We start from the raw sequence: 12,984 nt of genomic DNA on the forward strand, positions 1-12,984 counted from the left end.
GGTTGCTGAGGTGGGAGGATCATTTGAGTCCAGGAGTTCTAGGCTGCAGTGAGCTATGATAGCGCCACTGCACTACAGCCTGAGGATAGAGCAAGACTCTGTCTATAAAAAAAAGAAAGAAAATAAAGAAAAACAGGGGCTGGGCGTGGTGGCTCACATCTGTGATCCCAGCACCTTGGGAGACTGAGACGGGTGGATTGCTTGAGGTCAGGAGTTTGAGACCAGCCTGGCCAACATGGTGAAACCCACCTCTACTAAAAATACAAAAATCAGCCCAGTGTGGTGGTAGACACCTCTAGTCCCAGCTACTCAGGAGGCTGAGGCAGGAGAATCGTAGGAGAATCACTTGAACCTGAAAGGTGGAGGTTGCAGTGAGCCAAGATTGCGCCACTGCACTCCAGCCTGGGCGACAGAGCGAGACTCTGTCTCAAGTAAAAAAAAAAAAAAAAGAAAAGAAAATCAAAAGTCTCTATATCTCTTTGTATATAAAGAATAGTCCAGAGTGCTATTCATTACCCTGATGAAGTGTGACGAGGTATCGAGGGCTGAAGGGAAGGGACCAGGAGTGGGGCTGGCTGACTACTGAGACTTATCTGTCATGTTTTAATTTTTTACAAGAAGAATATATTTCTCTATTAGGCATAATTAAAAATTAATAATGCCAAAGACTACATGGATATACATTGAAGTGCTAGCAAGGACCATCTCTGGGTGGTGAGAGTTTCTTAGTTCTTTTTTATGATTTATAAATTTTCTACCGCAAGCATATACGACTTAGGCAATCGAGGCAGGAAGGGAGAAGAAAGAAAAAAGAAACTAAAGTATCATTATTGTGCCAAGATATGCCCCCACTTTCACCTGTGTGAGCCAGTTCATTCTCCTGGCTCAAGGTCTCCCCATGCAATGTTTCCTGATCCCTAGCCCCTCCCTTTAAAAGGCTGCTCTTTCCTCAGTGCTCTCTGAGTCTTGGATAAGATCCCCATAGCGGGCGCAAACCCCACAGGCCCACACTGAATGGATGTGCAGGCTTCCGTGCCCAGGGCAGGCCCACTCTGCTGCCTTCTGACCTCCTGGCAGCATCCCTTAACCCCACTCTCCATCCTGAGCTAGGCCCCTGAGCATCAATTATATTTGGTGAAATTAACATTGTTCAGAGACCTCCAACAGAGAAGAGAAATCCTTTACATGTGCTTTTCCCTCCCAACTTGGGGGGGGGGTCCTTGTGCATCCTAGGGGTCTTCTGGCCATTCCTCCCATCCCGAGCAACCCCAAGGGTACATTGCCACCCCGGCTTCTTGTTCAGCTGTTCTTTCTCCCTCAGCACCTACTATGTGCCAGACATTGTTCTGGGCACAGAGATAAAGCAAAATAAGTCAGCAGCTCACAGTGACATGCCCAGTAAATGGCAGAGACAGGACTTGACTTCAGACCTTCAGATGCCAAGTCCAACAGTGACTCCAGAACCTCACACCCTAGAACTATCAGGGGTTAAATTCGTCTTTTGAGTAGAGCCATAGCAGCCATCATGGTTCATATTCTTGGCATCCATTCACCAGTGTGGTTATTCTGAAGTTCAGGGCAATTACTTCACAATTGCCCTTTGCTGTAGGTTTTTGTTTTGTTTTGTTTTGTTTTGTTTTGTTTTTGAGATGAAGTCTCGCCCTTGCCCAGGCTGGAGTGCAGTGGCACCATCTTGGCTCACTGCAACCTCCACCTCCTGGGTTCAAGTGATTCTCCTGCCTCAGCCTCCCAAGTAGCTGGGATTACAAGAGCATGCCACCACACCCGGCTAGCCCTTTGCTGTTCTTATTCCTTCCTTGACTGAATAAATCTTTAAGGTAACAAGAAGGGAAAATATAGGGCAGATCTCCTCTGGGCCTATAAAACCAAGATGTGAGATTATCATATTGCTTCATGTGCTAGGTCAAACTGATCGAATATTTTAACGCATAATTTTATAAAGCACATCTTTTTCTATGACTACATAATGACTTATAATTGCTTTCTGCAAATACTGGTCCTGTTTCCAAAGAGGGAGATCTTCAATGCAAGTTTGCCTTGTCTGACTCTTGTTTTATTTTTGTTTTTTGTTTTTTTGAGACGGAGTCTGGCCTTGTTGCCCAGGCTGGAGTATAATGGCATAATCGCGGTTCAATGCAGCCTCTACCTCCTAGGCTTAAGCGGTCCTCCTGCCTTGGTCTCCTTAGCATGTGGGACCACAGGCACATGCCACCACCCCTGGCTAATTTTTTTTTTTTTTTTTTTGAGATGGCATTTCGCTCTTGTTACCCAGGCTGAAGTGCAATGGCACGACCTTGGCTCACTGCAACCTCCTCCGCCTCCTGGGTTCAGGCAATTCTCCTGTCTCAGCCTCCTGAGTAGCTGGGATTACAGGCACGCGCCACCATGCCCAGCTAATTTTTTGTATTTTTAGTAGAGACGGAGTTTCACCATGTTGACCAGGTTGGTCTCGATCTCTTGACCTCGTGATCCACCCGCCTCAGCCTCCCAAAGTGCTGGGATTACAGGCGTGAGCCACCGCGCCTGGTCCCCCTGGCTAATTTTTTAACTTTTCTTGTGTAGAGACAAGATCTTGCTGTGTTGCCCAGGCTGGTTTCAAACTCCTGGGCTCAAGCAATTTTCCCGCCTCAACTTCCCAAAGTGCTGGGATTGCAGGTGTGAGCCACCAGCATCTGACTTATTTCTTAAGTATATACACTGCCATTTATGTATTTATTTATTTATATTATTTATTTATTTATTTATTTGAGTCAGAGTCTTGCTCTGTTGCCCAGGCTGGAGTCCAGTGGCGTGATCTTGGCTTACTACAACCTCCGCCTTCTGGGTTCAAGCAATTCTCCTGCCTCAGCCTCCTGAGTAGCTGGGATTACAGGCCTGAACCACCACACCCAGCTAATTTTTGTATTTTCAGTAGAGACAGGGTTTCACCATATAGGCCAGGCTGCTCTCAAACTCCTGGCCTCAGATTGTCCACCCACCTTGGCCTCCGAAAATACTGGGATTACAGGTGTGAACCACTATGCCTGGCCATGCCCTGCCGTTTAGAGTCTGCAGTAAGAAATAATTTTTCCATTTAGAAAATCCCTGCCCTTATGGAGTGTTCAGTCTGTTCGGGGAGGTAGACAACACATCAAATAATAATATGGGAGGTTAGATAATGGCCGAGGCTCAGGGAAGAAATAAACCTGGAAGAGGGGTGGGATGGGTTTCCGACAGGGAGGGAGCTGAGTGAAGACGTGAGAGAAGGGAGGGAGGAAGGGAGGGAGCCAGCTGGCAGAGCATCCCAGGCACCCAGGCAGAGGTGCAAAGTCCTTGAGGCAGGAATTCCTGGTGATCTTCAGGAAAAGAAAGAGGCAAATGTGGCTGCCAGGAGAGAGTCATGTAGGGCCTTTTGGTCCAACATAAGGACTTCAGCTTCTACTCCAAGAGAAATGGCAAGCCATGGAAGGGCTCAGAAGAGAGAAGTGACATGTTCTGCCAGGATGAATCCTGTGGCTGTGTTAAAAATACATCACAGTTCTGGCTGCACTCACCTGAAGTATCTCTTAGCCTCTTGAAACTACATTGCTATTGCTATTAAATACCCAGTTTACAAGCATTCGCCTTAGGATTTCTTGACTTTACAATGGCACAAACACCTTCAGTAGAAACTACTTTTAATACCAATAGAGCCTTTCACTTTTTCACTTTCCGTGCAGTATTCAATAAATGACATGAGATGTGTAACACCTTCTTATACAATAGGCTTTGTGTTAACTGATGTTGCCCAATTGTAGGATAATGGAAGGGTTCTGAGTATGTTTAAGGTAGGCCAGGCTAAGCTATAATGCTCAGTAGGTTAGATACATTAAATGCATTTTCAACTTACAATATTTCAACTTAGGACAGGTTTATCAGGACATAGCACCCCCCTACCCGCTAAGTCAAGGAGCATCTGTATTGGAACAGCTGAACAACTTGACTTCTGCCCAAGTCTGAACCTCAAATAACCATTTTATCTGGGCCCAGATGGACAAGGAGGTGGCCCAAGCCTGGAAACTGAGGCTCAGGAAGACTCCTCACCCTCAAGGTCACCCAGCTCACTGAGTCACTATAGCAACAGCTCTGATACCCCCTGACACGGGATTCCCAGATGGCCTTGCTCCTAACAATGTGCTGGAAGTTTCCACCTAGGCTTACTGAATTAATTTGTCTATTTCTAATGATCAGACACATTTGGAAAACACTGCTTTGATGTATAAGATGTCCCTATCTTAACAGCACTCTGAATATGTCCATCTCCAAGTATACAAAATTCTCAAAAATATCCTTACAAGAAGAATTCAAATGCACTGGATCACAAATTATAAATGCATTTCAAGTAGAACCTTTAGCAGTGGGAAAGGTAGGGGCAGAGTGGGTGTCGTAAACATTCACACTAAGGTAGGCCTGAGGAAAACGGGCAGGTTACTGCTTATTCCAGCTCTTGCTAACTCCAGACTGTTTTTTCAAGGGCCTGTGTGTGCACCTCTCACATGATCTGAGCTGTGAGCCCCAGGGCTTCTTTCTAGAATCTGAGGAAAGCAAATCTGACTGTCTTAACCATTTTTTTTTTTTTTTAAGCCAGGGTCTCACATTGTTACCCAGGATGCAGGGAAGTGGCACGATTTCGGCTAACGCAGCCTCAACCTCCCAGGTTCAAGCGATTCTTGTGACTCAGCCTCCCGAGTAGCTGGGATTATATGTATGTGCCACCATGCCCGGCTAATTTTTGTATTTTTAGTATAGATGGGATTTCACCATTGTCTTAACCTTTTGATGTGCTGGTTGGGTTGACTTAGTGACACTGAATTGGGATTTCCATCAGCTTGCAATAAAGAGAAATGACCACCAGGGGACAGCAAACATCCAGTAAGCAAAGTCAGTACCTTTTCAAAGAGTACTGAGGCCTTGCAGAAGTGAACAGAAGAGCGGGGAATCTGTGACTGGGCGGGGAGCACTTAAATTCTTGGTGACCATAGCTGAACTGTGTTAGTGACTTTTTTTTTTTTTTAACATACCCAGCTTTCAATCTGCCTAGAATCCCCCTGCCTTTATCTAGAAACTTAATTTTAAGAAAGTACTTACTTGATAAACTAATCAATGAATTAAACCAGTTCTCAACTGGCACTGGGGTTATTTTGCCTCCCAGGGACATTTGGCATATCTAGAAATATTTCAGTTGTCACAATTAAGGGTACAGTGCTGGGATTACAGGTGTGAGCCATTGTGCACAGCCTTGCATTGGCTTTTTCATCCGTACCAGGGATTCAGCCCATGTAACTCCCCAGATTCTGAAGAGCTACTTCTGACTGTTATAAACTTTGAATTTTTGCCAGGAAAGTAAGTTTTCCCAGGCCTGAGAGTGGCAGGCCCCAAGGGTGGGAAATGCCTACCTGCTCACCCAAGGGCGTGTCTCACAGGCCCAGGCAAGAAGGAACGTGGTCGTGGGACAATACGTGATATCCATGCAATTCTACCCTCAGCGTCTCAGGCCCTGGAGGTCAGGTGAGGACAATCTTGCTTGGTCACAGTGGTGGCCCTGTGATGCCATGGAGAAAGTCCTCTCATGCCACCAACACCTTCCCCACCGAAGGGATGTCTGTCCAGACCAAGCTGAGGCAGGAGAATCACTTGAACCTGGGAGGTGGTGGTTGCAGTGAGCCAAGATCACATCGCTGCACTCCAGTCTGGGAGACAGAGGGAGATTCTGTCATTTGCTGGACCAGTAAAAGGTGGGGACTGTGGGGTCATTCTTAAGACTCAAGTAAATGCCATGGGGTTGGGGTGTGTGCCTGTGATGGATGTCCTTTGAGACACATTCTACCCCATGTCTCAGAATTCCCAAAGGGAATATCCAATCGGCTGAGGCTCCCTGGAGAATACAATTCTGGCCCTCCAGCTTTTTTGGCTGAAACCAGGCCCCTGGCTCTCCCCTCCCATCAAGGCTGTGCCCAATGGAGGCATGGGAATTCCCCTAACGTAAGTTAGGGGGATGGATGCCAGACAGTCAAACTTAACCAATGCCCATGCCCACTTGAATGCACCCCAGAGAGTCATTTCTCTGTGTGAAACATTGCCCTGTCTCTCAGAGGGGCCACTGATGCTGACAAACTCCCAGACTGGGAGACTCGAGATCCCTGACCTATTGGTATAGGTTCTGGCCTAGCCTTGCGCAGGTGTGGGGGTACGCCCGCCCCCAGGATGGAAATGATGTACCCGGTGAGCCAAGTGGCTGGTGATGGGGCACAGGTCTATGCCCCAGCTTTGTGAGGCTGCCTCTGGAATCCCCAAGGGACCAGTCCACCAAGCCCTTCATATCACCCAGGCGTGGTGACAACACTGGCCTCCTGGCCTTGCCTCTGCACCTTCCCATTCAGACTCAAGAATCCCTAAGTCTGTCCAGCAGAGGCAGAGCCCCAGAGGAGGGAGGAGCTCTGATCCCTGAGAAGTAGCCAGCCCTTCCACCCCACTCTAACCTCTCACTCCCTGCATAAAAGATTTGTGGGTTTCTGCAGGGAGGGAGAATCTTCCTCCATGGAGGGTGGAGGGGGCCAGAAAGGAACTAAGGATGACAGACGAGGGTGAGGGGAACTAGGGTCAGCCTCGCTGACTTCACAGCTTTGCCCAGGGCAGGAGGTGAATGTGGTCCTTTGGCCAGCCAGGGGTGGTCCCAGGGATCACCCTGAAAAAATGGCTCTTCCAGCACTGTTCACAATAGCAAAGACATGGAATCAACCTAAATGCTCATCAGTGACAGACTGGACAAAGAAAATGTGGTCCAGATACACCATGGAATATTATGCAGCCATAAAAAAGAAGATGATGCCTTTTGCAGGAGCATGAATGGAGCTGGAGGCTGCCATCCTTAGCAAACTAACACAGGGACAGAAAACCAAATACTGCCTGTTCTCACTTACAAGTGGGAGCTAAATGATAAGAACTCATGAACACAAAGACCGAAGTGACAGATGCTGGGGTCTACTTGAGGGGTGGGGTGGGAGAAGGGCAAAAGGCAAAAAATGTAACTATCAATCACTGCCTTGCATTTCCTCCACCGTGGCTGTAATCTGGTCTCCAAGTAATGAAATCATATTTCCAGCAAATACCCATGGCACGTGTTTATCGATGTAACAGACATTCACATGTACCCCTCAAACCTAAAATTAAAAAAAGAAAAGAAACCAGGAAGGAAGGGGAAAAAACATGGCTTAGTAGGTATTGTGGTGCCACAAATGGAGCCAGGTAAGCGTCCCATGGGACACACAGGTGTGTGATTCAGGTTCTCTCCCCACCTCCACTCCTCACGGGCTCTGAGCAGACTTGCTCAGCCACACCTGCAGACAGGCATTCTGAGAGTGCTCAAATGCCTGCACTATCTCCACCCCCACCCCGACTCCTACTTCTACCATACATGGCTTCTACCATCACCCCTGACCCCCTCCAATCCCATAAGCTGAATTCATCTTTAGATTAGTTCAAGTCTCCCAGGGTGTAAGGAAGATAAACACATGGTCTTTAGTGATGGAACACAGCTTATTTGAGGATGTGCTGGGTATTTTCTGGATTTACTCTCCACCCTCCTCCCAACAGAGAGAGGGAGGGAGCGGTAGGGGCAGCATCTCTTTGGGTTCAGCCAATGAGCACACTGGCAGGAGACGGACCAGGAGAAGGGGACGTCACAGAATGGAGAGGAGGTCATTGAATGGACTCCCTTTCACCAAGTTGTGTGGCAACCTGAGGGTCACAGCTCCCGTTGGGACACCCTCTCCTGTAGCTACTTTCTCTGGGTTCCAGGGCTAGCCATGCCTGGGTCTGGGAGTTGCTCCCCAGTGTTGTTAAGTCTTTGCATCTTTTGTTTATTTCCTTTAATCCTTTCTGCTCCTTTTTAAACAACCCCTTTATTAAACTCTCCCCAATGACTCGCAGATCTCCTGCCAGGACTCCTCCTGCTATAGGAAGAAACTCCACAGGGTGGGTCTCAGGGGGTGCAGTCCTATGTGCCCCTAGGGAACCTGAAGGTGGTCAGATTCTCCTTCCCACTGCCAGCCAGATGGACTTCCTGAGACTTTGAATCCCCAGCTGGAGGTAAAGAATTCAATGAATCCTTTAGAACTCATTTACAGTACCAGTGGCCAGTGGCAGTGGTGGGGCTATCTGGGGACAGCAGAAGCAGTGGTGACAGCTGTGCAAACTGCTGCAGCCCAGTCAGGCTGCTCCTGTGACATGACCTGATGACTCACAGCAACACCTCATTTTCTGAGCCTAGTTCTCCATCCATCTAGTTGACTCCATGGGTCCCCAGTATCTTTCCAATGAATTTGTTTTGCCTAATTTGGCTAGAGTCCATTTCTGTTGCTTGCATCCAAGGAACCCTGACTAACGCAGAGTTTGCTTTCAGGATTCAAAGGGAGGTGGGTATTATTTGGACCTCTGTCAGCAGATGTTCAGCTTCTCTGGGTCTCTATAGGACTAAGCCATGTAGCAGTTCCCACGGAAGAGCAGGCACGTGGTTTGGTCTAATTGTCCTCGTGGCTTCTATTTAGGGTGGGCTTTTTACTGTTCTCATAATGCAGCTTCAGTTACGGCATGAGCTCTGGCAGCCCTGCTAGCCCCCCCATGTCTCTCAGAAGAGAGGATTTGAGTGGTTCAGTTTGCCTTCACCATCCACAGTGGGCAGTGTCAGGACAGCCCCCTGTCCTGCTTGTCCAGCCCACCCATCAATGTTCTATCTGCTGTGGGCCAAGATGTGACCATGAGAGTAAATGAATGAGTGAATAAGTACGTTTTTATTTTTTTGAGACGGAATCTCACTCTGTCACTCAGGCTGGAGTGCAATGGCGTGATCTCGGCTCACTGCAACATCCGCCTTCCAGGTTAAAGTGATTCTCCTGCCTCAGCCTCCTGAGTAGCTGGGATTACAGGCGTGCGCTACCAATGCCTGGCTAATTTTTGTATTTTTAGTAGGGATAGGGTTTCACCATGTTGGACAGCCTGGTCTCGAACTCCTGACCTTGTGATCCGCCCGCCTTGGCCTCAAAAAGTGCTGAGATTACAGGCATGAGCCACCGTACTCGGCTTTTTTTTTTTTTTTTTTTAAGGCTGATTGCAGTAAATTTCTTTTAATGGGTTTTCAGACTCACAGAAAGGGGCTCTTTAGATGAGGCTGTGCCACTTGTCAACTGTCTTCACTGTGGAGTCCTAATCACTGATTTTGCTTCGTAGATCATGAAGATTCATTCAAATTGTCTTTGCTTCCATTCCTTCATAGTACGTTACGTGGTCTCAAAGTACATCCCTCTTTCTCTAGTGCATTGTATTCAAACAGGTTGCTGCTGCTTCTCCGTCATCATTTATCTTTTTCATCACCTTCTTATTCCTCTTAGCATATTTGGGGTGTAACATATTATCTTCTGTGCCTAGGGATGGGAAAGTACAGGCAGGTATCAAGAAGAGAGAAATCATCCTCCTGTGAATGGTAGGCACTCAGGCCTGACCTGCATGAAACTGCAGGTGGACCCAACCCTTTGGGTCTGCCGAGAGTAGTCTGCCAGGGACCACATGCCACCCAACACCAGAGGCTTACGTCAAAAAGGCCTCACCGGAAGCAGGAATGGAACATGAATTCGCAGCCTTAGGCTGAACGGCTCTCACAGCAATTCTTGCCCATGATGCCAACATGGCTTCCTGAGCTGAAGTTATCACTTCAAATGTATTAGGGTCTTCGGCTTTCTCATTCATCTCACGACTTTTCTAAAGCCTTGCTTTCACAGTCACTGCCTTGCATTTCCTCGACCGTGGCTGTAATCTGGTCTCCTGTGACATTTCAGGAATATATTAGTTATTCAGGGTTAAGCTGTGTATGGAGCCTCAGATACACTTCTTTTTTTTAGATGGAATCTTGCTCTGTCTCCCAGGCTGGAGTACAGCGGTGTGATCTCGGCTCACTCCAGCCCTGCATCCTGGTTTCAAGTGATTCTCCTGTCTTAGCCTCCCAAGTAGCTGGTACTACAGGTGTGCACCTCCATGCCTGGCTATATATATAATATATATGATATATATATTATATATATAATATATATGATATATATATTATATATATAATATATATGATATATATATTATATATGATATATATATCATATATTATATACATATATTTTGTATTTTTGGTAGAGACGGGGTTTCACCATGTTGACCAGGCTGTTCTCGAACTCCTGACCTCAGGTGATCCGCCAGCCTTGGCATTCTAAGCACTGGGATTACAGGCCTGAGCCACCATGCCCAGCCCTCAGATAAACTTCTATTTTCTTGCCATTAGGACTCAAACCTCATTGTTGACACCAGTTCCACAAAGTGTCCCAGCACACCTCATTAATGGGAGGCAAAATGGTCGGCAGGGGATGGACTGGTATTCCGCATCTAGCTTTTGTGGAGCTGTGAATTGTTCATTTGTTTGAAGTAGATGAACTTTATTGTAGTAGGCTTCTCCTGTTTGTCATCAGCAGTTGAAGAAACAGTTGGTTCCACTTGTTCCATATTTCGATCATCTTTAATGGGCACCAATGTCAAAATCATACTTTCCTCATCATCCGTTTCCCCCTCAAAAAAATTCTTGTTGCCACTAACAAAATTTGAGTCTGACATTTTTGGCAATGCCCTTGTCTTGTCCATTTGGTGCTACGTTTTTTTAAAAACATTAAACCAGGTGTGGTGACTCACGCCTGTAATCCCAGCCCTTTGAGAGGCCCAGGTGGTGGATGGCTTGAGTCCAGGAATTCCAGACCTGCCCAGGACACATGGTGAGGCCCCCCTGTCTCTACCAAAAATACCTGTTTGTTTTTTGAGACAGGGTCTTGCTCTGTCACCCAGGCTGGAGTGCAGTGGCACAATCTCAGCTCACCGTACACTCAACATTCCAGGCTCAAGTGATCCTCCCATCTCAGCCTCCTGAATAGCTGGGGCTACAGGTGCACGTCACCGTGCCCAGCTAATTTTCTTTTTTTAATTTTTGTAGAGACATTGTTTTGCCATGTTGCCCAGGCTGGTCTCAAACTCCTGGGCTCAAGCGATGTGCCCTCCACCTTCCAAAATGTTGGGAGTACAGGCATGAGCCACTGCGCCCAGCCGAGTGAATGTTTTTCTCCTGCTCTCCTGGTCTGTCTAAATCACATCCTCCTCCCAAAGTGTTCATACCTCTGTCTTAGCCTGTCTCATGCTCAGCCTATCCCAGAGTCAGTGTGGAATGGATCCTTCTCCTGGAGGTAGAAATCTTTAGTTCCATGTGGCTCTCTGCCCCAGCTCAGCAGCTGCATCTTGTGGTGGTAAATAATTGCTCCCTGATTTCAACAGAGACTTGAATAAGATCTCCAGCAAAGGAATTGACTCTTATTTATATATTATCTTACCTCTCTGTGTGCAGTACAATGGTTTACATATAGTAGGGGGTCCAATAAGTGCTCATTGAATTAAGCAGAGAACATTTAGGAATTGCCTACTGATTGCCAGACACCACATCTGGCCCGAACTTACTGAGGCCTTGATAGGCTCCAGGGACTGTGCTAGCCACATCAACCTCACCACAATCCCATTAGATAGGCCTTGTTATTGTCCCCACATGTAGTTAAATGTGAGGTGCAGAGACTGTATAACTTGCCTAACTAGTGGGGCTGTGGGTCTAGGCAGGCAGCCTGGCTCCAGAGCCGACACACTTAACTGCTTTACCAGGCTGTTTCATGATGGCGTGCTTGACAATGAAACTTCTGGAATTAAGCCATTCCAGTAACAGCCACATCAAAAAAACTGAATGACTGACTCTAAGTGAATCTCTCCAACAGACATCCACAATAATCATGCCCCACCCAGCCCCAGGGAAGATGGGGCTCAGGACTGGGGGTGGGGGATGGGACAGGATACCACTGCACAGACGACTTGGAAAAGAAAAAGCCGCAAGTTGAATGACAAAGTTTATCGGACCTGGCAAAAACATTCTGTACCTATCCCTTGAGAGGTTTGGCAGCTGCAATTTCCCAAAACAGAGTTGTGCAAGAGCAATGGCTGGGTGCATTCGTGGCTTTGACACTGGACCAACTCTCAGACAAATGGGGCAGTGCCCACCTCATAGCCTTGCTCATGCCTTCTGAGGTCTCTGTCAGATTCCCTCCCCAGAAAATGGCACTTCAGGCACCAACCCACCCTCAGTGGGCTGGTGTCTCCATAGCATGAGCCCCAAGGAGGCTCAGATCTGCCCTCTGAGCTTGGTTTGGTCTCCATGAAGACACTTGCCACGCTGCATGGTGAGGCTTGCCCGCCTCTCCCTCTGCAGCCAGCCGGGAGCTGGGTACCTCCCAGTTCCCTCGGTCACCAGTACAAGCAGCCGCATGTCAGAGAGTTGCTCCAAATACCAAGTGGGTTGGAAAATATCTCCCGGTCCTGAAACCAGAGAGGAACTGGCAGAGGCCTTTTTTTTTTTTTCTTTTTCTTTTTTTTGAGACAGAGTCTCACTCTGTCACCAGGTGCCAGGCTGGAGTGCAGTGGCGCGACCTCGGCTCCTGGATTCAGGCAATTCTTCTGCCTCAGCCTCCCGAGTAGCTGGGACCACAGGCGTGTGCCACCACGCCCAGCTAATTTTTTTTGTATTTTTAGTAGAGACGGGGTTTCACCATGTTGGCCAGGATGGTGTCGATCTCCTGACCTTGTGATCCGCCTGCTTCGGCCTCCCAAAGTGCTGGGATTACAGGCATGAGCCATTGTGCCCGGCTGGCAGAGGCCATTTCATTTCACCAAATAATTTCATGTGACTGCTTCAAACCTAGGTACTTATTAAAAATGTAAGTTCCCTGGGCCCACTTAACCCTAAAAAAAAAAATAAATAAATAAAAAAGAGGGCTGCAGGGGTGGGGGAAGTGGAATACTGGCTTACATACTTTTCCAACCCCCCCACCA

At 47.5% G+C, this 12,984-nt stretch overlaps 1 pseudogene; it reads right to left on the minus strand.

The window, feature by feature from the left end:
- Window positions 1-9,345: 9,345 nt before the first annotated feature.
- LOC101044260 (developmental pluripotency-associated protein 2 pseudogene) lies at window positions 9,346-10,686 on the minus strand (annotated as a pseudogene).
- Between the last annotated feature and the right edge of the window lie 2,298 nt (window positions 10,687-12,984).

The sequence above is a fragment of the Saimiri boliviensis genome, chromosome 1 (genome assembly GCF_048565385.1).
Source record: "Saimiri boliviensis isolate mSaiBol1 chromosome 1, mSaiBol1.pri, whole genome shotgun sequence".
Lineage (NCBI taxonomy): Eukaryota > Metazoa > Chordata > Mammalia > Primates > Cebidae > Saimiri > Saimiri boliviensis.